This window comes from Callithrix jacchus, chromosome 1, assembly GCF_049354715.1.
Source record: "Callithrix jacchus isolate 240 chromosome 1, calJac240_pri, whole genome shotgun sequence".
NCBI lineage: Eukaryota > Metazoa > Chordata > Mammalia > Primates > Cebidae > Callithrix > Callithrix jacchus.
Genome location: NC_133502.1, coordinates 197502890 through 197516086, shown reverse-complemented (window position 1 = coordinate 197516086; position 13197 = coordinate 197502890). Strand labels below are relative to the sequence as shown.

The 13197-nt window shown below is 47.9% G+C and overlaps 1 long non-coding RNA gene across 7 annotated transcripts in view; it reads right to left on the bottom strand.

The window, feature by feature from the left end:
* Window positions 1-13197, bottom strand: part of LOC118146308 (uncharacterized) — a 221145-nt gene that overhangs the window by 151927 nt on the left and 56021 nt on the right. The window lies entirely within an intron of this gene.

Below are 13197 nucleotides of genomic sequence, written 5' to 3'. Positions count from 1 at the left end.
CCCCAGCCTCCCAAAGTGCTAGGATTACAAGCATCAGCCACTGCACCTGGCCGAGACAACCCTTTAAGAAAGACGTTAGAAGGGAATTTCATATCTCAACCCAACTCTTCTGCCCTTTCTGGTAACCATTTTTTCCAGCTCTCAACCAGAGAAAAATACACTGAGATCCTTCTTTGAACAGTGTACAATATACATTGTGCCACATTTCAGTTATGGAATCAGCACCCACTTGCCTGATTCTGTCAAACCAGGGTTTTCTCCTGGGGGAATCTCTGGCCATCCCCACTGGTCTTTATTTGCTTCATATACCTGGGGGGGTACATGCACTTAGGACACCTCGCAGCATCTGGCCATCTTTCTCTCCCTACAGGCAATCCTGAGCACACAGGTCCCAAGATTTATATTTATGGGAAATCAGAAGTCTCTCTTGAACTTGGAGCTGAAGAATAAAGAATACTTTCTTCCTCATTTGATTGTTATTTATCACGCACCGAAACTTTGTCAGCCCAAAATCCTGCCAGGATGGGGAGATCAACGGCAGATCAGAATTAGGCACTCCAGAATCACCTTCCCATCGCTAACAAAACTCACTCCCAGTTGCTACTGGAAATTCCCATTGCTGACAGCAAAGTAGCCCCAGTTGCTATCGGAATGCACTGTTGCCCAGAGAAGTAAAGCAACCAGCTTAGTGTCACACAGCTAGTGAGTGGTAATAGCCCAGATTCACTCCTGCCAGTCCCATTTCTGAGTCTGCTCACTTCATGACTGCACTACTTTTTTTTAATGAGAGATAGTGGTTTGAAGGTCTTGAGGAACTCGTGTAAACCTTCTGGGTTGGAATTTTCCTTTCTGTCAAGTAAGAGAGCCGTTTTCAAGGTTGCACTGGGTAACAACACCCTGAAATCCCAAGACTCTGAATTCCTTGATAGAAATGTCAACACCCCTGTCCGCTCCCTACACAGCCTGACATATGGTAGGAACGTAATGAATGTTTCACTTATGACCAGGCAATGGCCCTTACCCTCAGTGGGCATGAGTCTGCCTTTTTTGCTAATTCTACACTTGACTCCTAAAAACATCAAAGGCAGGGAGGAAGGACAAGAGGGGAAAAGGGAGGGTTATTCTCACTTTATTTTTACTTTAAATAATAGAGATAAAGAGAGAAAGACTGAGAAAAGGGGGTCATCTTTCCCTCCTCCTTTTTAAACAAATCTTAATTTCTGCAGAGGCAAGTCCTTTGGCTTTCCACCTGTGACTTCTCATTTCTGATCTGTAAAATGGGTACATAGCACCTACCCGCCTTACTTTGCTAAGGACATTTAACCATGACCTTCCAAGGTGATCTTGCCGCTTCTACACTGCAGAGCCTTGGCAGGCAAGGCATTCTGCTTCTCCAAGCTTCACTCCCCTCTCCTGTAAGATGGATCTCATGTTCACGCTCATGCCTCCCTCACCCTGCCACTAAGGACACAGTGAGACACGATGGAGGAAAGTCTCTGCAGCCCTCAATGGGCTGAGCTGATAATAAGCAATGGTGATGGCAAGATTCTGAATGCTCTTCCCGCAAGGAGTCAAGATAACCTCCAAAGCACCCCAGGCTCAGTCCTTCATTTTACCCTCCTAGCAACCCTCTAAGGCAGCCATCATCACATGTACTTGGCAGGTAAGGAAAAACCAATGCCTGCAACTCAAATGGGGCTCCAGCCTCAGCATCGTCATCCTTTTGCTAGGCAACCCACCCTGCTTTGAGCCTCGATCTTCCTTGCCTGTGAAATGGGGCCAAACATCTCTCCTCTGCAGAATCGGTGCAGTGTGGTTTCCAGCACATTCTAGGTGCTCACATCCTCTTGCTCTCCCTGGGACGCTCAGGCCTTGCCTAAGGATACCCAGCTCTTGAGCGTGGGGCACCCAGATCTTGAACTCAGAGCTCCCAAGACCCAGTTATGCCCCCTCTGCCGGCAGAAGGCACTGCCCCACATTCTCACTGGGTGTCCCTGGGAAATACTTCCATTGTAATTCCTTGGGCTTGAAGCAAAAATTAAAGTTGCTGACAGCCTGTTCACCACCGTGCCATTTGTAATATTGATGAATCAGGAGCCGGGCCTGGCTGTGGCTGTGGGTACAAGTGCCCAGAATATTCATGAGCCGTGCTGCCATTCCCCGATGGCATCGCCTCCCCTTTACGGTGCCATTATTCCACCGCCACATCACTTGTTCCAATGTGATCTTCCGATGCCTCCCACACATCCCAGCCTGGGCAGACACCCCACTCCTGCCTAGAACTAAATTCCAGGCCACAGTCAGGACAACTGGGCTGTCACCAGTGTGCGGGGACACCATGGGACAATTAAAGAGCCTGAACTCCCACCAACTCCTCACAGGAGGTCATCTTCATTCTCCAACTTGGAGCTCCAGTCAAGGAAAGCAGCTTCTCATTCAAGCCCACGGAACAAAGCAACAGCTTGGTAACTCCCCCTCTTACCCTCCAAGGCCTGACCTGGACATCCTCAGAATTGGGGACATATTTCTCAATAAATATCCTTATCCCAGAGGGACCCTGCCTGTCCCTGCACCCTGCAAAAGCTTGTCTGTGACATGATGGGAGTCGCCATGTGCTTTTCTGGTTAAACATTTATACCACAGCATTTGGAAATAAACGATACATACATGTGTCTGCATGATTACAATTAAATATTAAGAAGATACACGGGCAGGAACCTGGTCGGCCTGAAGAAAAGGAAACCCAGGGGCACAAATGTCAGATCTGAGAGGTGCTGAAGGGCGGATAATTAAGAGCAATAAGGTTGACCCACAGCCAGTAGGGTTTGAGGCCACCCTGGCAGAAAGCAACCACCTGCCTCCCATCGGTCCCCTAACGAAGTTGAATAGACACATTGGTGGCTTTTCTCTTCTTGCCTTCTTTCCATCTCTTTCCCCCCTTCCCTCTTTCTTTCTTCGCTCTACACGGCAAAGCCAGCTTGGGCAACCTTCCCTGCTCGTCTCTGCTGCACCACTCCAAATCTGACTGCATTTTTAAATTGTATTTGATTAGGTTTTACGAGCTGACTTGCTCGACGTGGCACAAGTTGCAGTATATGTCAAAGGCCTGGCAGAGACTTGAATTGAAATGATTCTAATTATGTGTGATAATTTTTACATTCTAACATAAAACAATGTTACCCAAAAAAATTCCATTCCAATGGTTAAAAGACAAATCATTTAGCAAGTCCCTTTCTTTATTACTTTATTAGACAATTTACAAGGCAACATTTTGAACACTGGGACCGGGTGATGGCCCAAGGCTATCCAACTGTAAGTTGCACTAAGGAAAGGGAGTTCATCTCTTGTCATTAGTCAGAGAGTCAAATGCAATCACGGGGACTCCAATTGGCTTGTCAAATTAGCCACCGTTTCAAATCATTAGCATGGCAGAGCACTGCAAAATGCAGGGAGCTCCGAAGAAAAGCATTTAGCTGCCACCCAAGATGTTTTAGAATGTCTCCTCCAAGCAGCATTGAAATATCCCAGATTCCTTCCCTGAAGTCCCCCACCACCCACTCACCCCCAGCATATACCATCTTGCCCCAATACTGGCAGCTTAGTCACGCGGCCTGTTCTAGCCAGTAAAATTAAAGCAGGGATGATCTATGTCACTTCTGGGCAAGAGACAGTGCATGCTTCTCTGAATCTTTTTTTTTTTTTTTGAGACGGAGTTTCGCTGTTGTTACCCAGGCTGGAGTGCAATGGCATGATCTCGGCTCACTGCAACCTCCGCCTCCTGGGTTCAGGCAATTCTCCTGCCTCAGCCTCCCGAGTAGCTGGGACTACAGGCACGTGCCACCATGCCCAGCTAATTTTTTTGTATTTTTTAGTAGAGACGGGGTTTCACCATGCTGGCCAGGATGGTCTTGATCTCTTGACCTCGTGATCTGCCAGCCTTAGACTCCCAAAGTGCTGGAATTACAGGTGTGAGCCACCACGCCCAGCCTCTGAATCTCTTTTTTTCTCTGCCTTCAGACTAGCAATGCCCTAGCCTAGCAATGTCCACTGACTGGAGTTATGGGTAAAAAATATTTTTAGCAAAGCATCAGCCAACATGTAATAATGAAAGTGTGAATGATGAACATGTAACTTGAGTGAAAAATAAACCTTTGCTTTTTGTAGGGTGACTAATCTTCTTGATTTTTGAAGATCTGAGGAAGTGCCTGAGACACATGACTTTCTGTTCTAAAACTATGACAGTCCCAAGTAAATTGTTTTGGGATACCTGAGACAGAGATTTCCTGAAATGTAGGATCCTAGTGCTAAAACTAAGAAAGTCCTGGGTAAACCAGAACCAGTTTTGGTCACCCTATCTTTGGAAGCTACATATAGTTTTGGAGGTGTTTGTTAACTCAGCATAACCTGGAGTAAGATGACTGATACACTCTTACTTTACAAACAAGGGGGCCAAAGTGCAGAGAGTCAAACTTGATAAACAGAGTGGCATGAAGGCAGAATGGAGATTTTGTGATCAAATGAGTGGAGGTTCAGGGAGGTCAAAGAGGGAGGAGCAGGCCGAGCACAGTGGCTCATGCCTGTAATCCCAGCACTTTGGGAGGCTGAGGTAGACAGATCATGAGGTCAGGAGATCAAGACCATCCTGGCCAACATGGTGAAACCCCATCTCTACTAAAAATACAAAAATTAGCTGGGTGTGTTGGCACAAGCCTGTAATCCCAGTTACTCGGGAGGCTGAGGCAGGAGAATCACTTGAACATGGGAGGCAGAGACTGCAGTGAGCCGAACTCACGCCACTACACTCCAGCCTGGCCAAAGAACAAGACTCAGTTTAAAAAAAAAAAGAGGGAGGAGCACCTAAAGCCTAGAGTTTAAGACCAGCCTGAGCAATATAGTGAGACCCTGTCTCTACAAAAACAAAATTTAGAATTAGCCAGGCATGGTGGCATATGCCTGTGGTCTCAGTTATTTGGGATGCTGAGATGGGAAGATCACTTGAGCCCAGGAGTTTGAGATTGCAGTGAGCTTTGATCACACCACCACATTATTCCAGTCTGGGCGACAGAGTGAGCCCTTCTCTCTAAAAACAGTCAAGGTTTGTCTCCTGGCTCTGCTGATTACTGGCTGTGCTACCCTGGGCAAATGTCACAGACTGGTTCTTCCTGGGAAGCAGATGATGGGGCAGAGTTTAGCAGGCAGGATGTTTAGTAGGAAGCGTTCTTGGGATCAACACCTTTGGAGAAGTGGAAAAAGAAGCAGAGTTGGGCACAGGGAGAAGCTGAGCCATGGTGAAGGTTCAACAAAGGTCTCAGTCAATCCTATGTGGGGCTCTGGAGCTGCAATGGCCCTTCGGAGCTGTCTCTAGTTGGGATAAGGGGGTCAGATCTCTATCCTATTGCATCTATCAGTCATCAGATATGGCCCGACGCCAGAAGGGAGTGAGCTTGGATGATGCAGTTCTCCTGAGCTGGGCCAGCCCCAAAGAGGGCAATACTCCCAGCAGTTATAAATAAATCCTTCCAGCCAGCCACAGTGGCTCACACTGCAGCCCAGCTACTTGGGAGGCTGAAACAGAAGGATCACTTGAAGCCAGGACTTCAAGGCTGCAGTGTGCTACGATTGCACCACTGCACTTCAGTCTGGGTGACAAGAACAAGATCCTGTCTCTAGAAAGAAAGAGACAGGGGCAAGGGGGGGGCGGAGAGAGAGAGAGAGAGAGAGATCCTTCCTTCATTAGATGAATCTAGGCTGTGCATCACGGTCTTCAATATGATAAGTTATTCAAAGACCGGAAACCCAATCCTCATCCACTAAATGAAATAGTTCCTATATATTAACACTGTGTAACTAGTTTGTTGGATGTTTCCCCTATGCCACACCCCACGTTAAGAGTTTTATGTGCACTTTAGCACATGGGAATGAATGAGCCAAAACATGCAAAGTTCTCAGAACAGTGTCTGGTACAGTGTGATATATTGTAATCACTATTCATATTAAGGTATACCACTTGTACAACTGCAGACATCTCACTTGCGTCTGCTTCTGCTCCCAGTTCTTCCCCTCATGGTAGCCAGAGGGAGCCCTCAAAAGAGGCAGGTGTTGCTAGGTCACTCTTCTGCTCCAAACTCTTCCATAGCTACCTATTACCTTCTAGATAAAGCCCAAGATCCTTCCCATAGCCTCAAGGTTTTGCAAATCTCTCCCCGTCTACTCCCCATACTTCCAGCCTCATGGCCAGGGACATTTAATAGCTTTCCATTTCACAGCTCTTCCCAGCCATCCGCTCCTCTCTGCTGCACGGTAAATTCCATCTTCTCTTTCAGGACTCAGCTTAGGGGTCATCTCTTTCAGGAAGCCAACCCTGAGCCCCAGGAAGGTCAGACGCTTCCCTCAGACTCCCACAGCCTTCCCACCTTGCTTCAATCATACTCCTTGGATTCTTTTTCACTGACTCATAATAATCGTGTATATTTACGGGGCACAAGTGATATTCTGATGTATTATGCCTACAAGGTGTAATGATCAAATCAGGGTGATTGGGACACGGGATATCCATCTCCTCAATCATTTATCATCTCTTGTTGGGAGCATTCGTGTTGGAAGCATTTCAAATCTTCTCTTCTAGCTCTTTGGAAATATACAATAAGTTACGCTTAAGTCTGGTGCCCCTACTGTGCTATGGAACACTAGAACTTATTTTTTTCTATCTAACTGCCTGTTTGGACCCATTAACCCAACCCTCTTTACTCTGCTACCTGGATTCTGATGATCTATTCGTGAGCTCATCTTCCTTCCCCTTTGCACACTGAACTTGACGAGGCTGAGGCAGCAGGCGCATTTTCGGATTCCAAGAGAGATTGTCTTTGTTAAAGCTCCTAACTCCCCCGTTTCATCTCAGGGCCCGACTAACAGCCAGTGGTCAGCAAACACTCACCAGATGAATGACTATTCCGCTCAGCACTTTATAGGATAAACATGGGAACTAAGATCACTTCTCCACGTCTCAATAGAACCTACCTAGAAATTCAATCTGAAACCCTTGAAAACCTGCTGCAAATTCACTAACCCCTAGAGATGCAGATGAGTGAAACCAGGCAACCAGCTTCTATTGTCATCCGCAACGGGCGTTGAGTTTTTAAACGAGCATTTTTGTAACTGCGGACTGGGCCACGTGCCTCTAAAGACTCAGAAGCAAGTAGGACTATCACCTTCTAGTGTCGCTCTTGGCCCTGGCTGGCTACGTGGCCCTGGGAGGGTTACTTCCCGCTCAGAACCTCAGATTCTTCCCCTGTAACATGAGGGAGGAAGGGAGACAAGCTGAGCTCTAAACACACAGACTTCCCTCTCCAAACACAACAAACAAACACTGTTTGCACAACTCTTCAGCTCATCAATCTGCGGCTCTTGACTGAATGTCTTGGTGGTTCAGTTGCTAGCTCCTCTCCTGGCATCAAGGCGGTCACCATCATGCCACCTTCCTTTCTAGGAGCAACCCCGTGTGCCTCCTGCAAGCCGGAGACATAGCTCACGTGCCACCACCCTCAATCCACACCCTGCGCCGTGGTCCTCTCCCCTGGTAACTATTCCTCTCCTTCAATGTGCTCAGGGCACCAAGAGGACGGGAATGTCATCTCGGCTTCTCAGGATGCCCAGGGCCTGGATGCCAGGCATACAATTGATGCTCATAAAACACTGTCTAATGTTAATTTCATTAGGGGGCTATCATGGGTTAGATTGTGTCCCCCAGGAACTGTGAATGGGGCCAAATGTGGAAACAGTCTGAGCAGATGACAGAGTTAAGATGAGGCCATTAGTTAGGGTAGGGCCTTGTCCAAAATGACTGTGTCCTTTCTTATTCAAAAGGGAGATTTGGACCCAGATCAGAAGAGAGGGAAGACAATGTGAAAACGTGGGAGCAAGCTGGGAATGAGGCCATCTACAAACCCACAAATCCCTGGGGCTGCCGCAGGTGCCAACACCTGGGCTTCAGACTTCAACCTCCAGAACGGAGAAAGAACACATTTCCACATGTAACCCACAGTCCGTGAGCTTTGTTTCAGCAGACAAGGGCTGTCTCTGCCCCGAGTAAGTCAAGGGCAGGACTGTGTCTGACTACGGGCTGTGTCAGCCCAGGACCTGTAATATGAAACATTCTCAGCTCAAAAGAATAACAGCCCCACCCCAGCTGCCAACTCTCCCGTGGCACAGAATCCCCTCTTCCAGTGGTCCAGTCCCCAACATTCATTTAAACAACATTCATATGTCAGACTGCAACCAACACCCTGCAAAGGTAAGCCTTGTCTGTGTGTGTGTGTGTGTGTGTGTGTGTCTGTGTCTGTGTCTGTATATGTGCCTATGTGTATGTCTGTGTGCATGTCTGTCTGTGTGTGACTGTATCTGTGCATGTATGTATGTGTCTGTGTCTTTGTGTGTGCGTATGTATGTGTGTCTGTTTCTGTGTGTCTATGTATGTGTCTCTGTGTGTGTATGTGTGTGTGTCTGTGTCTATGTTTGTGTATCTGTGTGTGTGACTTGTCTATGTGTGTGTGTATGACTGTGTGCATGTCTGTGTGTGTCTGTGCACGTCTGTGCATCTGTGTGCGTGTCTGTGCCTGTGCATGTCTGCGTGTGTCTCTGTGTGCGCATGTATGTCTGTGTCTATGTATATGTCTGTGTGGGGTCTGCATGTGTGTCTGTCTGTGACTATATCTGTGCCTGTCTGTATATGTGTGTCTGTGTCTGCATGTATCTGTGTGTCTGTGTGTACATGTGTGTGTGTCTGTGTATGTCTGTGTGTCTGTGTGACTGTATCTATGCAGGTCTGTATGTGTGTCTGTGTCTGTCTGTGTGTCTGTGTATGTATGTGCATGTATCTGTGTGTGTGACTGTGTCTATGTGTGTGTGTATGACTGTGTGCATGTCTGTGTGTGTCTGTGCACGTCTGTGCATCTGTGTGCGTGTCTGTGCCTGTGCATGTCTGCGTGTGTCTCTGTGTGCGCATGTATGTCTGTGTCTATGTATATGTCTGTGTGGGGTCTGCATGTGTGTCTGTCTGTGACTATATCTATGCCTGTCTGTATATGTGTGTCTGTGTCTGCATGTATCTGTGTGTCTGTGTGTACATGTGCGTGTGTCTGTGTATGTCTGTGTGTCTATGTGACTGTATCTGTGCAGGTCTGTATGTGTGTCTGTGTGTTTGTGTCTGTGTATGTATGTGCATGTATCTGTGTGTGTGTGTGTGTCTGTGTGACTGTATCTGTGCAGGTCTGTATGTGTGTCTGTGTGTGTCTGTGTATTTGTGTCTGTGTGTGTGCATGTATCTGTGTGTGTATCTGTGTGTGTATCTGTGTGTGCGTGTATGTATCTGTGTGTGTGTGTATCTGTGTGTGTGCGTGTCTGTGTGACTGTATCTGTGCAGGTCTCTATGTGTGTCTGTGTGTTTGTGTCTGTGTATGCATGTGCGTGTATCTGTGTGTGTATCTGTGTGTATCTGTGTGTGTATCTGTGTATGTGTGTGTATCTGTGTATCTGTGTATCTGTGCGTGTGTATCTGCATGTGTGTGTATCTGTGTATGTGTGTATCTGTGTGTGTATCTGTGTGTATCTGTGTGTGTATCTGCGTGTGTGTGTATCTGTGTGTGTGCATGTATCTGTGTGTGTACCTGTGTGTATCTGTGTGTATCTGTGTGTGTGTGTATCTGTGTGTGTGTATCTGTGTGTGCATCTGTGTATGTATATCTGTGTGTATCTGTGTGTGTATCTGTATGTGTGTGTGCATGTGTGTGTATCTGTGTGTATCTGTGTGTGTATCTGCGTGTGTGTGCATCTGTGTGTGTATCTGTGTGTGTATCTGCGTGTGTATCTGTGTGTGTATCTGCGTGTGTGTGTGCATCTGCGAGTGTGTGCATCTCTGTGTGTATCTGTGTGTATCTGTGTGTATGTATGTGTATCTGTGTGTATCTGCGTGTGTGTGTATCTGCGTATGTGTGTGCATCTGTGTGTGTATCTGTGTATCTGTGTGTGTGCATCTGTGTGTGTATCTGTATCTGTATCTGTGTATCTGTGTGTATCTGTGTGTGTGCATCTGTGTATCTGTGTGTGTATCTGTGTGTGTGTATCTGTGTGTGTGTGCATCTGTGTGTGTATCTGTGTGTATCTGTGTGTGTGTGCATCTGTGTGTATCTGTGTGTGTATCTGTGTGCGTGTATCTGTGTGTGTATCTGCGTGTGTGTATCTGCGTGTGTGTGTATCTGTGTGTGTATCTGTGTGCGTGTATCTGTGTGTGTGAGTGTATCTGTGTGTGTGCATCTGTGTGTGTGTGCGTGTATCTGTGTGTGTGCGTGTATCTGTGTGTGTATCTGCGTGTGTGTGTGCATCTGTGTGTGTATCTGTGTGTGTGTGCGTGTATCTGTGTGTATCTGCGTGTGTGTATCTGCGTGTGTGTGTGTGTGCATCTGTGTGTGTGTATCTGCGTGTGTGTCTATCTGTCTCCCACGCTTATCTATGAGTCCCTCAGGACCATTTCTTATTCATTTCTCCATCACCCAGCACAGAGCCTGGTACACAGCAGGGTTTGTCTGTTAAATTATTTAATTGACAAATATTAATAACAAGTTCTTCACTGAGGTTAGGCTCTGAAAGGCTGGAATTCCCTTGGAAGATGGTAAGGGAGACACAGGAAAGAGGGAGCAGGAAATGAGGGTGCGGGAATCCCACCCCAGAAGCCATACAGATGCAGACACCCAGCTGCTGTCTGCAGCCCACTTCTGACTTTCTAAAGCAATGGCACATGGATGCAGGGGGCCCAGCTTTGATTCAAATGCCAACTGCTGAAAGTCCCAAACCAAGCCATCTCACACCTCTGAGCCTCTGCTTCCCCACCTGTAAGATGGGGACATAATGCGAAGAGCTGTGCTGAGGGTCACAGAGGCCATTATAGAGACCCTCACCCACCTCTTTTCTTCCTGAATGGCCAAGATTCAGCCCAGGTCTGGGACACAGCAGGTGTTCAATATTAGCAATTTTTTTTTTGAGACAGAGTCTCACTGTCGCCAGGCTAGAGTGCAGTGGCGCAATCTCAGCTCACTGCAACGTCCTCCTCTGGGTTCAAGTGATTCTCCTGCCTCAGCCTCCCAAGTAGTTGGGACTACAGGCAATTGCCACCATGCCCACCTAATTTTTGTATTTCCAGTAGAGATGGGTCTCACCATGTTAGACAGGATGATCTCAATCTCTTGACCTTGTAATCCACCCGCCTCGGCCTCCCAAAGTTCTGGTATTACAGGCGTGAGCCACCGCGCCCGGCCACAAGTCTGCTTTTATTTGTCTTGCCCTCCTAAAAGCACTGGGAGAGAGACTGTCTTGTCTTATTTTACAGAGGAGCAAAGTGATTTTCCAAAGTCACCTGCATGGGGAAGGTAAGGCCGGATTCAAACCCAGAGTTTTTTTTTTTGTTTTCTTTTCTTTTTTTTTTGAGACAGAGTCTCACTCTGGCGCCAGGCACCAGGCTTGAGTGCAGTGGCACGACCTCGGCTCACTGCAACCTCCACCTCCTGGTCAAACCCAGGTTTGTCTCCACCTGAGTTCTGATCGGCACAGGCTTTTAAAGTGAGCACTCAATGAGGACAGATTCTTCCTAGACTCCCAATGTCCCTCCAGCCCAGACTCAACAATGCAGAGGATTCTCAAGTTCAAGGCCACCTGCAGGAAGTTCCCAGGCATCCTGTGACTGGACCCCCAGACACCTAGGTAAGAGCAACAGATGTGGGATGAGGGCAATGCCTGGGCCTCAGCATCCGTGGAGCTGCCCCACCAGGCTGCAATCCCCCACGCAGTGTCACACCTGTCACCAGCGTTTGCCGGGAGCAGACGGCTGCTAACACGGAGAAGTCTTATTACTCACTGTGGCTAAGTCACCAGTTTACTTCTGAAGCCAGGAGGATGTGTGTTTACCCGAGGCCTCTGACATGAAACATTTTGCACACTCAACCCCTGGTGTAGGTAAAACGCAGGAGCGGGACCAGGTTCTGCTGAGTGGATGACATCAACCCACTGAGCCATCATGGAGGGGAGGAAGGAACACTGGACCTGGGTTCAGGGCCTGGATCTACATGGGCTCACAACATGTGTGTCCTTGGACCAGACATGCCCCCATTGGGGCCTCAGTGTTCTCATCTGTAAAATGGGTGGAATGTACTTTATAATTTTTTTTGTTTTGAGACAGAGTCTCTGTCTCCCAGACTCTGTCTCCCAGGCTAGAGTGCAGTGGCATGATCTCAGTTCATTGCAACCCCCACCTCCCAGGTTCAAGAAATTCTGCTGCCTCAGCCTGGGACTACAGACAAACACCACATGCCTGGCTAATTTGGTATTTTTAGTAGAGATGGGGTTTCACCATGTTGGCCAGGCTGGTCTCGAACTCCTAACCTCAAGTGATCTGCCCATCACAGCCTTCCAAAGTGCTGGCATTACAGGCATGAGCCACCTCACCCAGCCTACTCTAGAATTTCAAAAGGCCCTTCTTGCTACAAAACTGGACAATTCTACTGCATAGTAAGTGCTTACTGTATACAAGACACATGCTGCAGAGAGGGGAAAGGAAAATTAAACTGCCCACTTTGTATGAGACATTGTGCTACGCTGGGGGAGAGGATGGTGACTGAGACAGAGACAGAGACAGCTGGTCCTCATGATACACACAGTCCAGGGCTTCACAAAATGCACCCTATCTTTGATTAACCAAATGTCAGAGGAGCAGGCAGGGATGAGCTGAGGTCAAGCCCTCCGTGAGCCAGTCCTGCCCTGCCCTTCAGGGCAGACCCATTGCTCAGGGGGCTGGGACTGTGGCTATCTAAAGAGAGACACATAGGGTCATAGTGAAGATTCTGGACGTAGAATTCTGATGCTGGGACCAGGCACAGTGGCTCACACCTGTAATCCCAGTACTGTGGGAAGCCGAGGCAGGAGGAGAGCTTAAGGCCAGGAGTTTGAGACTAGCCTGGCCTTAAAACATAGTGAAACCCCCCTCTACAAAAGAAAAAAAAAGTACAAAAAATTAGCAGGGCCTGGTGTCCTGAGCCTGTCATCCCAGCTACTCAGGAGGCTAAGGTGGGAGGCTCTCTTGAGCCCAGGAAGCGGAGGTTTCAGGGAGCAGAGATCCCACCATGGCATTCCAGCCTGGGTGATAGAGTGAGACTC